Source organism: Marmota monax, unplaced genomic scaffold, assembly GCF_021218885.2.
Source record: "Marmota monax isolate L192 unplaced genomic scaffold, Marmota_monax_Labrador192_F-V1.1 WCK01_AAM20220418_F8-fsc00017, whole genome shotgun sequence".
Classification (NCBI taxonomy): Eukaryota; Metazoa; Chordata; class Mammalia; order Rodentia; family Sciuridae; genus Marmota; species Marmota monax.
This window is the reverse complement of record NW_026695241.1, coordinates 7,843,390-7,855,953: the sequence shown is the minus strand read 5'-3', so window position 1 is coordinate 7,855,953 and position 12,564 is coordinate 7,843,390. Positions and strand designations below refer to the sequence as shown.

Sequence of the window (12,564 nt, the reverse complement as noted above, 5' to 3'; positions counted from 1 at the left end):
ATTGTTTCAGGTTTCATGAAGCCTTATAGTTCTAACCTCTATTTGTCTCTTCATTCTCTTTTTTTTTAAAAGGTTTATTTATTTATTTATTTTGGTACTGGCGATTGAACTTGGGGGCACTTGGCCACTGAGCCACATCCCCAGCCTTATTTTGTATTTTTCTTAGAGACAGGGTCTCACTGAGTTGCTTAGCTTTGAACTCAAGATCCTCAGCCTCCTGAATTGCTGGGACTACAGGTGTTATGTCACTGTGCCTGGCTCTCTTTTTTTCTTTTCTTTCCCTTTTTTTTTTCTTTTCTAGTGCTTGGGATTGAACCCACCATTGCAGATGCTAAACAAGTGCTGTATCACTGAGTCACATCCGTAGCCCTTTTTATTTTATATTGTGATAGTCTTACTAAATTGCCCAGGGTGGCCTTGAATTTGTAATCCTCCTGCCTCAGCCTTCCAAGTAGTTGGGATTACAGGCATGCACCACCATGATCTTTTTAAAATCATTTTTTTTTTGGTCTTGTATAATTTGCCAAGTGAGCATTATAAAATGTTGCAGTAAATGGTGAATCTGAGGGTGCTCTTTTTCTTTTATTAATACATTATAATTATACTTAGTAGTTGGGTTCATTTTGACAAAATCCTACATTCATGGAATTTGATATAGTTTATTTCAATCTCCATTGTCCACCTTTTTCCTCCTCTCTACCACTCTTGCCTATTCTCTGTCTTCTACTTTACTGGTCTTTTTTTTTTTTTTTTTTGTGGGTACCAGGGATAGAACCCAAGGGGTTCTTAACCACTGAGCCACATCCTAGCCCTTTTATTTTTATTTTTAATTTTAGATGGACATAATATCTTTATTTTATTTATTGATTTATTTATTTTTGTGTGGTACTGAGGGTCAAACCCAGTTCCTCACACTTGCTAGACAAATGTTCTACCACTGAGCCATAACTCCAGCCCCCCAGCCCTTTTTATTATTTATTTTGAGACAGGATCTCACTAAGTTGCTGAGGCTGGCTTTGAACTTTTGATCCTCCTGCCTCAGCCTCCAGAGTTGCTGGGATTACAGGTGTACACCACTGTGCCCAGCTTTTAGTGTTCTTGGTTCACTTGCTTACTTATTTATCTATCTATCTATTTACTTTTTTAAAATTTTATTTTTTTAGTTGTAATTGGACACAATACCTTTGTTTTATTTATTTATTTTTATGTGGTGCCAAGGATCGAACCCAGGGCCTTGCACGCACTAGGCGAGCACTCTACTGCTGAGCCACAACCCCAGCCCATTGTTTATTTATTTTTGATTGATGCTTTATTGATTACACATAAAGGTGGTATTTACTGTGGTATATTTATACATTCATATAGTATGATTTTGTTAAATTCATTCTGTGTTTCCTCCTCTTTCCCTTCTCTTCCCCCTCTTGGTCTCCATCTCAACTGATCTTCCGTATATCTTTATGATACCTGATTCCCCTTCCCCATTTTGCTCTAGCTATTGCATATGAAAGATAGCATTTGATCTTTGATTTTATGAGTGGCTTATTTCACTTACCATGATGTTCTCCATTTCTGTTCATTTACTGGCACAAGCCATAAGTTCATTTTTTCTTATTTAAAACAATTTTTGTTGTTGTTATTGTCTGTATTGTATAATTTTCCATGTGAGCATTATAAACTATTCTAGTAAAGGGTGGAACAAGAAAACCCCTAAAAAGCCAGTTAGGTACTGACTAGAAAGTATAAAGGTGCTAGTTTGAGAAGAGCATCTACAAACTGCAAGAGATTTGGCTTTAATAACAGGTGATGCTAAAAGTCTAAAAGGACTATCATAGTCTTCTTCCTACAAACTCTCCATTTTCGTGCTCTAGAGTTCCCTTCAAGAACAGGACTCTTGGACTGGGGTATCACTCAGTGATAGAACACATACAAAGGCTCTGGTTGATTTCCAGAACTCCAAAAAGAAAAAGGGAAAAGCTATACCATTTCAGAGTGAGCTGAAAGACATTAAGAAAATAATTACATGCAAAAATAACATTAAATAATTTTTATAATTTTTTTTTTTTTAAAAAGAGAATTCTTAATATTTATTTATTTTTTTAGTTTTCGGTGGACACAACATCTTTGTGTTTTTTTTTTGTATGTGGTGCTGAGGATCAAACCCGGGCTGCATGCATGCCAGGCGAGTGCGCTACTGCTTGAGCTACATCCCCAGCCCCATCATTAAATAATTGGTAAACTTGGAAATGAGGTGACAAGAATTAGAAATAAAAATTTATTTGGAAGCAAGAACTTAGAGGCCCTGGGTTAATCCCCAGCATCAAAATGAAGAAAAAGCAAAGACTATTCTAGAAAGAACTCAATTAATAAATCATCTTCAGATAAATGGAAGATAAAAAAGAAGGACATTTTAAAAATCAGAGTTCAAGAGAAAATGTCAGATAACAAGTATAGAGCTGGGTGCTGTGGCACACACCTGAAATCTTAGTAACTCCGGAGGCTGATGCAGCAGGATCATAAGTTTCAGGCTCATCTCAGCAATTTATCAAGGCCCTGTCTCAAAAAGGCTGGGGATTTAACTCAGTGGTAAAATATCCTTGGGTTCAATTCCCAGTACCCGCACCCCCTCACCCCCCCAAAAAAAAGTATAAGCAATGGAGATACAACAGTGTATTTATTATAGGCATTGGCGAGTGGACAGAGGCAATCCTTAACTATCTTTTAAGAAAACTTTCTGAAAAAAAAAAATACACATGAAACTACTTTCTGGAAAATTATACTGTATACCTTAGAATATGTACCCACAGCTAAATATTCTGTTGTATTCTACGGTAGAAACTGAAACAGAAAGAAAACAAAAAACTTCAGTATTCAGGCTAAAAGAACACACAACTTAGAAGAAGAAAAAGCATATTATTGTTGGACCTTTCAAATAGCATCACTTCATGCTAGGAGACAATGGGCAAGTATATTTAAGATACTCCAGGAAGAAAAGAGTCAAGAATTTTATGTTCAGTTAAAAATGATCTTGAGAGCTGGGGACATAGCTCATTTGGTTGAGTGTTTCCCTCTCATGCACAAGTCCTTGGGTTCAATCCCCAGCATTACCCCCCCCCCCCAAAAAAAAATATTGACTTTGAAATTTGAAATCTAATGGATTATGACCTTCAGTCAAGTAAAACCCTGTTGTTCTGAATTTGCATTGGAAATTTTTATGAACTCACATTGTGTTTTACCTATAAATGCATATAAATTTTTCTTTGGATGTGCCTACTGGAAACAGAAACATTAAATATCCATAGCATTGAGTGTCCCAAGTACCTAGATTGAAGTCTTGGAATAGTTCATCTATAACAAAGACAGACTTTTGAGAAGGAAGACGTCTCTAGATCTAATCCTAGAATGAATGTGTAGATATCTTAGGTAGCAAAGTAATAGCCACACTTTGCCACCACACAGCCTGGGATACTTTGCTGGGTTTTTAAACCTTTAATTGTGTCCGAAAATTTCTTTTGTTTCTTTAATCACTTTGCTTGATCAACTTCTGTTGTGTTAGAGTCAGTCCATTGGATTCCAAAACCAAATTTTAAGAGGTTCCCATTGGCCAAAGATGGAGCCATTGGAGTTTCAATAAAGGTAACAATTGCAGTGGGAAGGGCTCTCTGAAATCTCCAGAACTAGGGAGAGGAGAAAGAAAGAGTGTGAGGGGAAAAAGGTGAGAGAAAGAAAGCCTTGTGGAGTATAATAGATACCAATTCATTGTCTTGGTAACCTGGTAAATAAAATGTTTGAGCTTTTATATTGTCCAACAGTGGTACCACTGGGTAACCAAATAGTACAGATGTTAGCTCCCATTTATTTATTTACTTTTTTAGTTAATTTTTATGTGGTGCTGAGGATTGAACTCAGCGCCTCGCATGTGCTAGGCAAGTGCACTACCACTGAGCCACAATCCCAGCCCCATTGGCACCCATTTTTTGTAAATAACGTTTTATTGGAGCTGAGCATGGTGACACATGCCTATAATCCCAGCTACTAAGGAGGCTGAGGCAGGAGGTTGACACAGTTTGAGGCCAGCCTCAGTAATTTATCAAAACTATCTCAAAATAAAAAGGACTGGGGATATAACCTGGTGATAGTGTGCCTGCTTAGCATGGGTGTGGCTCTGCGTTCAATACAGGGATAGGAGGGGTGGGGGAGGGCATTCTCTTAGAACCTAATGGTGGCAGTTTATGAATGGGTTGTCTATGGCTGCTTTTTATTACAATCCAAGTCAAGAATTTGCAGTAGATCATATAGCATGCCTAAAATAGAAAACGTTGGGACGCATTTTTTATTTCAGCTAATAAGTGAGAACACAAAAGTAGAATTCCAGATGTATTTCTTTGTTTTTGAAAGAGTAAAAGTCAGTTTATTTATTGTTATTGTTATGTGGTGCTGAGGATCGAACCCAGCGCCCTGCGCATGCCAGGCGAGCGCGATACCACTTGAGCCACATCCCCAGCCTAAGGTTTTGCTTTTTTGTGTTTTTTTTTTTGGTGGTGCAGGGGATTGAACCCAGGGCTTTGTGCATGTGAGGCAAGCACTCTACCAACTGAGCTATACCCCAGCCCTTCAAATCTTGACCTTTCTGAGTTCTTCATCTGCCTAATTTAATTGAGAGCATTGCAGCTGCCCTTGTAATAACACAGTATCTTAATTTCTCTGTACTTGTGTCGGTTTTTGCTTCATTTTGAGTCTGTCAGATACTGGATGCATACATATTTAAAACTGTTACATCTTCCTGCAAATTCAATCTTTAATCTTGATATATGACCTCTATACCAAAGAATGCTTTTATCTTAAAGTTAGTTCTATCTAATGTAGCCATTTATTTAGAATTTGCCTTACATATGTTTTCCATGCCTTTGTTTTCAGTTTTTTATGCTTTAGTCATATGTCTCTTAAATATCATAAAGCTAGAATTCTTTTTTTTTTTTTTTTTTTTGATGCCAAGGATTGAATGCAGGGGTGGTAACCACTGCGCCACATCCCCAGCCCTTTTTAAATTTTTAAATTTTGAGACAGGGCCTTGAACTTGTGATCCTCCTGTCTCACCCTCCTGAGCTTCTGGTATTACAGGCATGTGCCACTAAACCCAGCGAGATTTTTGTTTTTTAATTAGTCAAAGTTTGCCTTTTTATTGAAGCATTTAGGCTATTTACTAGAATTACTGATAAAGTTGGAGTAATTTCTGTCATCTTTTTACTTTTTGTGGTATTGGAGATTAAACCCAGGGGAGCTATATCCCAAGTCCTTTTCACATTTTATTTTGGGACAGGGTCTTGGCTAAGCTGCTAAAGCTGGCCTTGAACTTTAGATCCTCCTATCTTAGCCTCACTGAGATTACAGTTTATGCCAATACCCCTGGCTTCTGCCATCATCTTTTGATTTGTATTTGCCCGTTTTTCTGTTTTGTTCTTCTTGCCCTTTTTAAAGAATTCTTTTATTACATTATTGATAGCACTAGTTCTACATTTTTTGACTAGTTTTTTGTTTTAATAGTTGTCAATGGACCTTTATTTTATTTATTTATATGTGGTGCTGAGAATTGAACCCAGTGTTTCACACTTGCTAGGCAAGTGCTCTATCCCTGAGCCACAACCCCAGCCCTTGAAATAGTTATTCTTTTAGGGTTACCACTGAAATTTACTGCAGAAATCTAATGTATTTTAAGTTAATATCCTGACTGATTCCTAGATAGTAGAAGGACATTAGATTATCTTAGTTTTAGCCATTTCTCCATCAGTCAGGAAGGACATTGGTGTTGAGGACAGTAACTACCACAGCTTCCAGTGGTGCTTTGATGAAAACTTAGATGCGAGGTCTTCTGGCCAAGAATCTGCAGTTTCATATTGTTGGAGAATTTGTTGTCTCCCTGAGAGTTGTAGCTCATCGTAAGTTTACTGTGACTGAACCAAGAAAGAGAAAGCATATGCAGATTTCTACAGAAATTATGATTTCATGAAAAATTTTTAGGAGATAAGGCTGTTATTTTTCAGAGCACATTATCTTAGAATATAAAGAATTTCTTTTTATTGAGTTCCATAGAATTTTGTTAATGACCTGTTTTCCTGAACTATGAAATATGAATTTGTAGTCTCCAGAATAGTTGCTCTTGCTATACAAACAATTAAAAAATATTATGGACTGAAAAAAAATCCTAGCTTCAGTCTTCACCCTCCTGATTTACATTGTTTCCATTTTATCAATTTGGTCTTCTGAATGCATCATTGGATACCATTATTGTTTTGCCAAAGCTGTTTGTTGAGTTTTATCTATTTGTTTATTTTTTATTCATTCTTACATCTCAGTGTTATTTGAGGATCATCATTTTCTAATTTTAAGTATTTTTGAAATATTCTTTGCAAATTTCTATAGAACAGGTCTGTTGGTATTTTCCAAGTTTGTTTACCTATGAGTATTTTTATTTCTTATTGTTCTTGTACAGTAAGTTTTTGCTGTATATCCAAATCATGTTAACAAATTATTTGCTGTCAGCACTGTATATTCTGTTGTCTTCTGGATTCCATTGTTGTTGAATGGACTTCTGATATTCTGTCATTTCTTTGTAGGTGATCTGTTCCTTTCTCTCTGGCTGCTTCTAAGATCTCTTTGTCTTTGGTGTTCTGAAGTTTTACTACGATTTGTCTAGGCCTGGATTTCCTTTTATTTTTCCTGTTTGGTATATGTTGTATGAAAAATACCCATATATTTAAAATAAAACTTTATAAGTATGAAGTACATGTTCACCATAGAAAATTAAAAAAAAACACAAAAATAATTTAATGTGTGATATACCTTCCAGTAGATTAGAAAATATTCAAATAGTATCATAGAATTAAAAGAAAAGCAATAGGGCTGGGGATGTGGCTCAAGCGGTAACGTGCTTGCTTGGCATGCGGGGGGTACTGGGTTTGATCCTCAGCACCACATAAAAATAAAATAAAGATGTTGTGTCCACCGAAAACTGAAAAATAAATATATATAAATAAAAAAAGAAAAGCAATATTCCTTGCTCTTCATTATTCTCAAAACTAGCCCCACTCCCCAGAAGTCACCATTTTTAAATGCTTCTGTTCATTATTATTATTATTATAAATAATTTTTTAGTTGTACATGGACACAATATCTTTATTTATTTATATTTATGTGGTGGAGTTTTGAACCCAGTGCCTCATGCATGCAAAGTGATCCAACCCCAGTCCCTATTATTATTATTATTATTATTTATTCTTAATATTTGTTTTTAGTTGTAGTTGGTACAATATCTTTATTTTTATATGGTGTTGAGGATCGAATCCAGTACCTCACATGTGCAAGGCAAGTGCTCTACCACTGAGCTACAGCCCCAGCCCCTGCCCCCTGTTATTTCTCTGTGCCTGTAACAATATGCTTATTGCATTATTTACCAGCTATAGATGGTATGTGTTGATTTCTTGCTGTGATATGTCAGGGTCACACGCATACCTTTTTTGCGTTTATGCTCATAGTAAGACCACTGTTCTTAGTTCACTAAATGGTTATATATAATTGTAATTTTAAGTAATATATTTAAATACCTATTTCTTGTTCAATTAACTCAGTATATTTTGGCTCCCCAAATTTGTTGTTGTTACTGTTCATTTTAGCAGTACTGGAGATTGAATCCATGGCGCTCTACCACAGAGCCACATTCCCCCGCCTTTTTTTTTTTTTTTTTTTTTTTTTTGAGAGAGTCTTATTAATTTACCAAGGTGGCTTTGAGCTTGCAATTTTTTTGCCTCAGCCTACCAAGTAGCTGGGATTATAGGCATGTGCTACCATGTCTGTCCCCAGCGTGGGTGTGTTTTCAATTCTAGAAGGTGGAATTTATATTTCCTTCAATTCTTACACCTCCTTCCTCCCCACACCTAAATTCTGTTTACTTTCATAATGTCAAGTTGTCCAGATTTACATTTTGTTCTGACCTAGTTAAGGCTATGATGATTTGTAGGTTCACTTTAAATGTTGAAAACCAGCAAGCTGCATTCCCAGTTAAGACTATATAAATATTTATTACAAGGGCAAATTTACATTTTATGTTTTAAGTTTTTCTTTTTGTTCTTTTGAGATTTCCTAGGGTCCCCTTCCCCCCCCCCCCCTATCCTTCTCTTTCATGGCTTTTGGTTTCCCCTTTCCACCTTTGGACTATTACTCTGTGCTATTGAATCTTTGGTCTTGCCTTTTTTCTTAGGCACCTTCTTTGTAGAGCATCTTTCCTCCTTTTCCAAGGCTATCATGCTAGCATTTACTCCTTGTATATCCTACATCCCTTTCTGTCTTCTCATTGTGTTCCTTCATTTTGTGGAAGCTTCTTAAGAAACTTTCATCATGAAGAAACTTTTTTTTTTTTTTTGGTAGTACTAGGAATTGAACCCAGAAGTGCTTTACCATAGCTATACCCCTAGTCCATTTTTTATTTTGAGATAAAATCTCATTAAGTTGCCCATGCTGGCCTTGAACTTGCTGTCCTCCTGCTTCAGCTTCTCTAGTAACCAGGAGGTTAAGTTTTAAGGTTTTAAGTGCTTAGAAACACAAGGTTCTGCTGTATGATTTATACCTTGGCTTGGTGCAGAGTAGTAGTTGTTGTTGTTGTTGTTGTTTCATATTGGGGATTGAACCCAGGGATGCTTAACCACTGAGCCACATCCCCAGACAATTTAAAAATTTTTCAGTGTTGAGTCAGGGTCTCATCAAGTTGCTTATGGTCTTTACTATGTTGCTGAAGCTGGCTTTTGACTTGTGGGATTACAGGCGTGTACCACTGCATCTGGCCCTTTTCTTTTTTATTTTGAGGCAGGGCCTCACTTAAGTGGCTGAGGCTGACCTTAAACTTCGGATCCTCCTGCCTCAGCCTCCCCAATTGCTAGGATTACATGTATGTGTGTCCCCATGCCCAATTTGGTAGAATTCTAAGTTGAATGTATTGTCCTTCTGAAAATCTCTGAAGAAAAGTCTTGCATTATTTCTTTTAAATGTTTACTTTTTTTGTTTTTATTGTTTGTTTTTTTTGAAAGTTCTATTGGGTGATAAGCTTCTACCTGGATCTTCTGTTTTATGTTTTTTTTTTTTTCCTCTCCTGTTTTTCACTTGATCTTGTTCTCCCCTTACCCATCACATTACAGGAGATTAAACTCAGAGTGCTCTACCACTGAGCTACATCCCAGCCTTTTTTTTTTTTTTCGCACCAGGGATTAAACCCAGAGGGACTTTACCACTGAGCCACATCCTCATCCCCCAACCCCCCTTTTTAAATTTTATGATAGGATCTTGTTAAATTGCTTAGAACCTCACTAAATTACTGTGGCCAGCTTCAAATTTGGAATCCTTCTGCCTCAGCCTCCTGAGTTTCTGAGAGTACAGGCATGTGCCAATGCACCCGGCCTTTTTTATTTTTTATTTTGAGACAGGATCTTGCCAGGCTGACCACAAACTTGCAGTCTCAAGTCTCTAGGATCACAGATGTATATCATCAAACATGGTCATACTCTTCTACACTCTTGAATGCTAACTTATATTTTGCAGATGCCCCTTGATTTATCATGGGGTTCTATCCCTATAAATCCAGTGTAAATTAAGAAATATCATAACTTGAGAATGCAATTAATACATCTAATGCACATTCTAGTTCTCCTGAATTTTTATCACCTGTGCACCATTGTAAAATATCTTGAAGGCCAACTGCATGTTCAGTCACTCTACTGAACTTAGTGGTCCCAGTTTAAGAAAAGGCAGTACAAAGACTACCTGTAGTCATGATGGGGCTAAGTTCTACAGACTGGCTTATGTTTTAAAAGAGCTACAATTGGGCTTGAGTTAAGGAGGAATTTCCTGGGAGAATAAATTGTTGTGAAATACTCCTGTTAGTCTGGATTTTCTCAGATAATTTACTCTTTTTTTTTAAAGAAATGAACTCTCTTTAAATACATTTTTAGTTTGTCTTTTAAATATTTGTGGCTATCCCACTCAATCTTGTGCTCTGCCTCACATTCTTTGTGGTTGTGGCTCATTGCTCTAATTTCTCTGTTGATCTTTGTTTCATGGAATGCAAGGATATATATATATATATATATATATATATATATATATCACTGCACATAGTCAAACTCACCTAATTTTCTTCTCCAGTTTTTTTTTTTTTATGCAGACTTTCTCATTTAATTAATGGCAGCTTTTATCTTTCTAGGTACACAGCCCAGAAACTTGTACTTTTTTTCAAGCTGAGAGCTGTCCTCCCTCTTTCTTTCCTTCCTTCTTTCCTCCCTCCCTCCCTGTGTTCTCCCTTTATCTTCCCCCATCCTTTTTCCTACCTGTTGGCCTCTACCTTTGGAATATGCTTAATTCATCACTACTCATCCCCTTCACCTCTGCTATGCAAGTCGATGCCACCATTAATGACTTGCCTTGATTATTGGAATAGTGTTCCTACAGGTGTGTGCTTTCAAACCTGCTTCTTTCAGTCTACCCTCACAGCAACAGAGTAATTCTTTTAAACTAATTAGATTGTATCACTGTCCTGTACCTTTGATAGATCCTTATTACATTCCAAGTGATTTCAAATCCTCCCTGGTCTCATCACCTACCACCCTCTCCTTCTCCGTCTCCCTGTTCTTGCTGTTGGGCAGGTGTTTAGTAAGCCTCTTTAAGGATACATGAAAAAAATATTTCTGATATGCTTTCACCCTCTCCTTGGAATGTTTTCTTCAGGTCCATATATCTCAACCAAATATCATCTCTGAGCCTTTCTTGGTCCCCCATCTTCACAGTCCTTATCCTAACTTTTCCAAAACTTCATTCTTCTGCACAATCTTTTTACCAATGAATATATGAAAACCGTTCATAGTTTAGGGTATTTTGTTTTTTAGGGTTTGTTTGGTTTGTGTGTTTGGCATAGTACTGTACCTCATACATGCTACCCAAGCACTCTAACCATCAAATGAGTCCCATCCCTCTAATAATGTATGTTTATCCAGAATCAGCTTTTTATATATCAACATGAAAATGCCATTTTGTTTTATTAATTTGTTGTGGTAGTTGGGATTTAATATAGGGGTCCTCCACCACCAAGTGAAACCCCCAATCCTTATAAAAAATTTTATTTTGAGACAGGGTCTAAGTTGCCCAGGTTGGCCTTGAAATTGTGATCCTCTTGCCTTAGCTTCTGGAGTTGCAGGGATCATAGGTGTGTGCTACCACCCTGGCAAAAATGTCATATTTTACCATATTTGTGTGTATGTGTACGTGTTTTTTTTTTTTTTTTTTTTGCTGCTCTTGGGGTTCATGCCTACAGAGTGCTCATTTTTGGCTTTCTGTGCTCTGCCTTGTGTAGCTAGCATTTTCTCCATAGATTGTCTACTTTACAGACTTTGTTAAATTTTACCTTCTACGATCCCCTCCCTAATGTCCATATCTACATCAGTGACCTCCATATTTTTTTTACCATACAGTTTTTTGTAAAGTCATTTTAGAATGTGTACACTTAATGTTTATATGTATAAACTGTTGTTTGTATGCTAAAAATTGTTTTAAAAAAATCTTAGAATGATAGGATAGAGATGTAGATATTTCTTTTTTGGGGCTGTAGGGTACTGGGATTGAACTCTTGGACACTCAACCACTGAGCCACATCCCCAGCTGTATTTTGTATTTTATTTAGAGACAGGGTCTCACAGAATTGCTTAGTGCCTTGCCATTGCTGAGGCTGGCTTTGAACGTGCGATCCTCCTGCCTCAGCCTGCCAAACTACTGGGATCACAGGCGAGCACCACGGCTTCCAGAATGGATATTCTAATGTAAAATTTTTTATACTTTAGTGAATTTGAAGCCAGTGCTGTATTTATGGCATTTGTAAGTTCTTTACTTGATGTTTATGAACTCTCCAGGAGAGACTAAATGAGTATTACACATAGATTTTCATGAGATAACGTACCCGTAAACCCATCTTAAGTTGAAAATATCCTTAGTCACAAGTGCAGACTAGAAGTCTGAATAGCTCATGTAATTTATTGAATATAACAGACTGTGGAGTACAGTACTGGTTACTGCCACTGCCCAGCATCACAAAGAGAATATCTTACCACATATCACTATCCCAGGAGAGATCAAAATTCAAGGTATGGTCTCTGCTGGATGTGTATTGCTTCAATCCCATGGTAAAATTGAAAAACTGAAGTTAAAGCATCATAAGTTGGGTGATGTGTAAATTTGTCTATTTCATCTTGGACCGGAAGCACTATGAAAGATTCTTAGTAAAGCTTTTTTATTAGAGCAAACAAGAAAAATTCCCCTTCCAACCTCCATTCTGCTCAATGACTTTCTTTGAGTTAAGCACTACACTTAGAAGTTTGCTGTGTGTTAGTATAATCTAGTAGGTATTTTTCATATATGTGAATGTGTATACCCTTGATGTATCAAGTGGAATTATATGTTAAATGTATACATACATACATGTACATATAAAATCAGAACTATACCGTATGGAGTCCTCTGATATTGTATTGCATTTGA

General features: G+C 36.7%; 1 protein-coding gene across 11 annotated transcripts in view; it reads left to right on the top strand.

Moving 5' to 3' along the window:
• Positions 1 to 12,564, top strand: part of Zc3h14 (zinc finger CCCH-type containing 14) — a 49,739-nt gene that overhangs the window by 19,521 nt on the left and 17,654 nt on the right. The gene's annotated exons all lie outside the window — the stretch shown is intronic.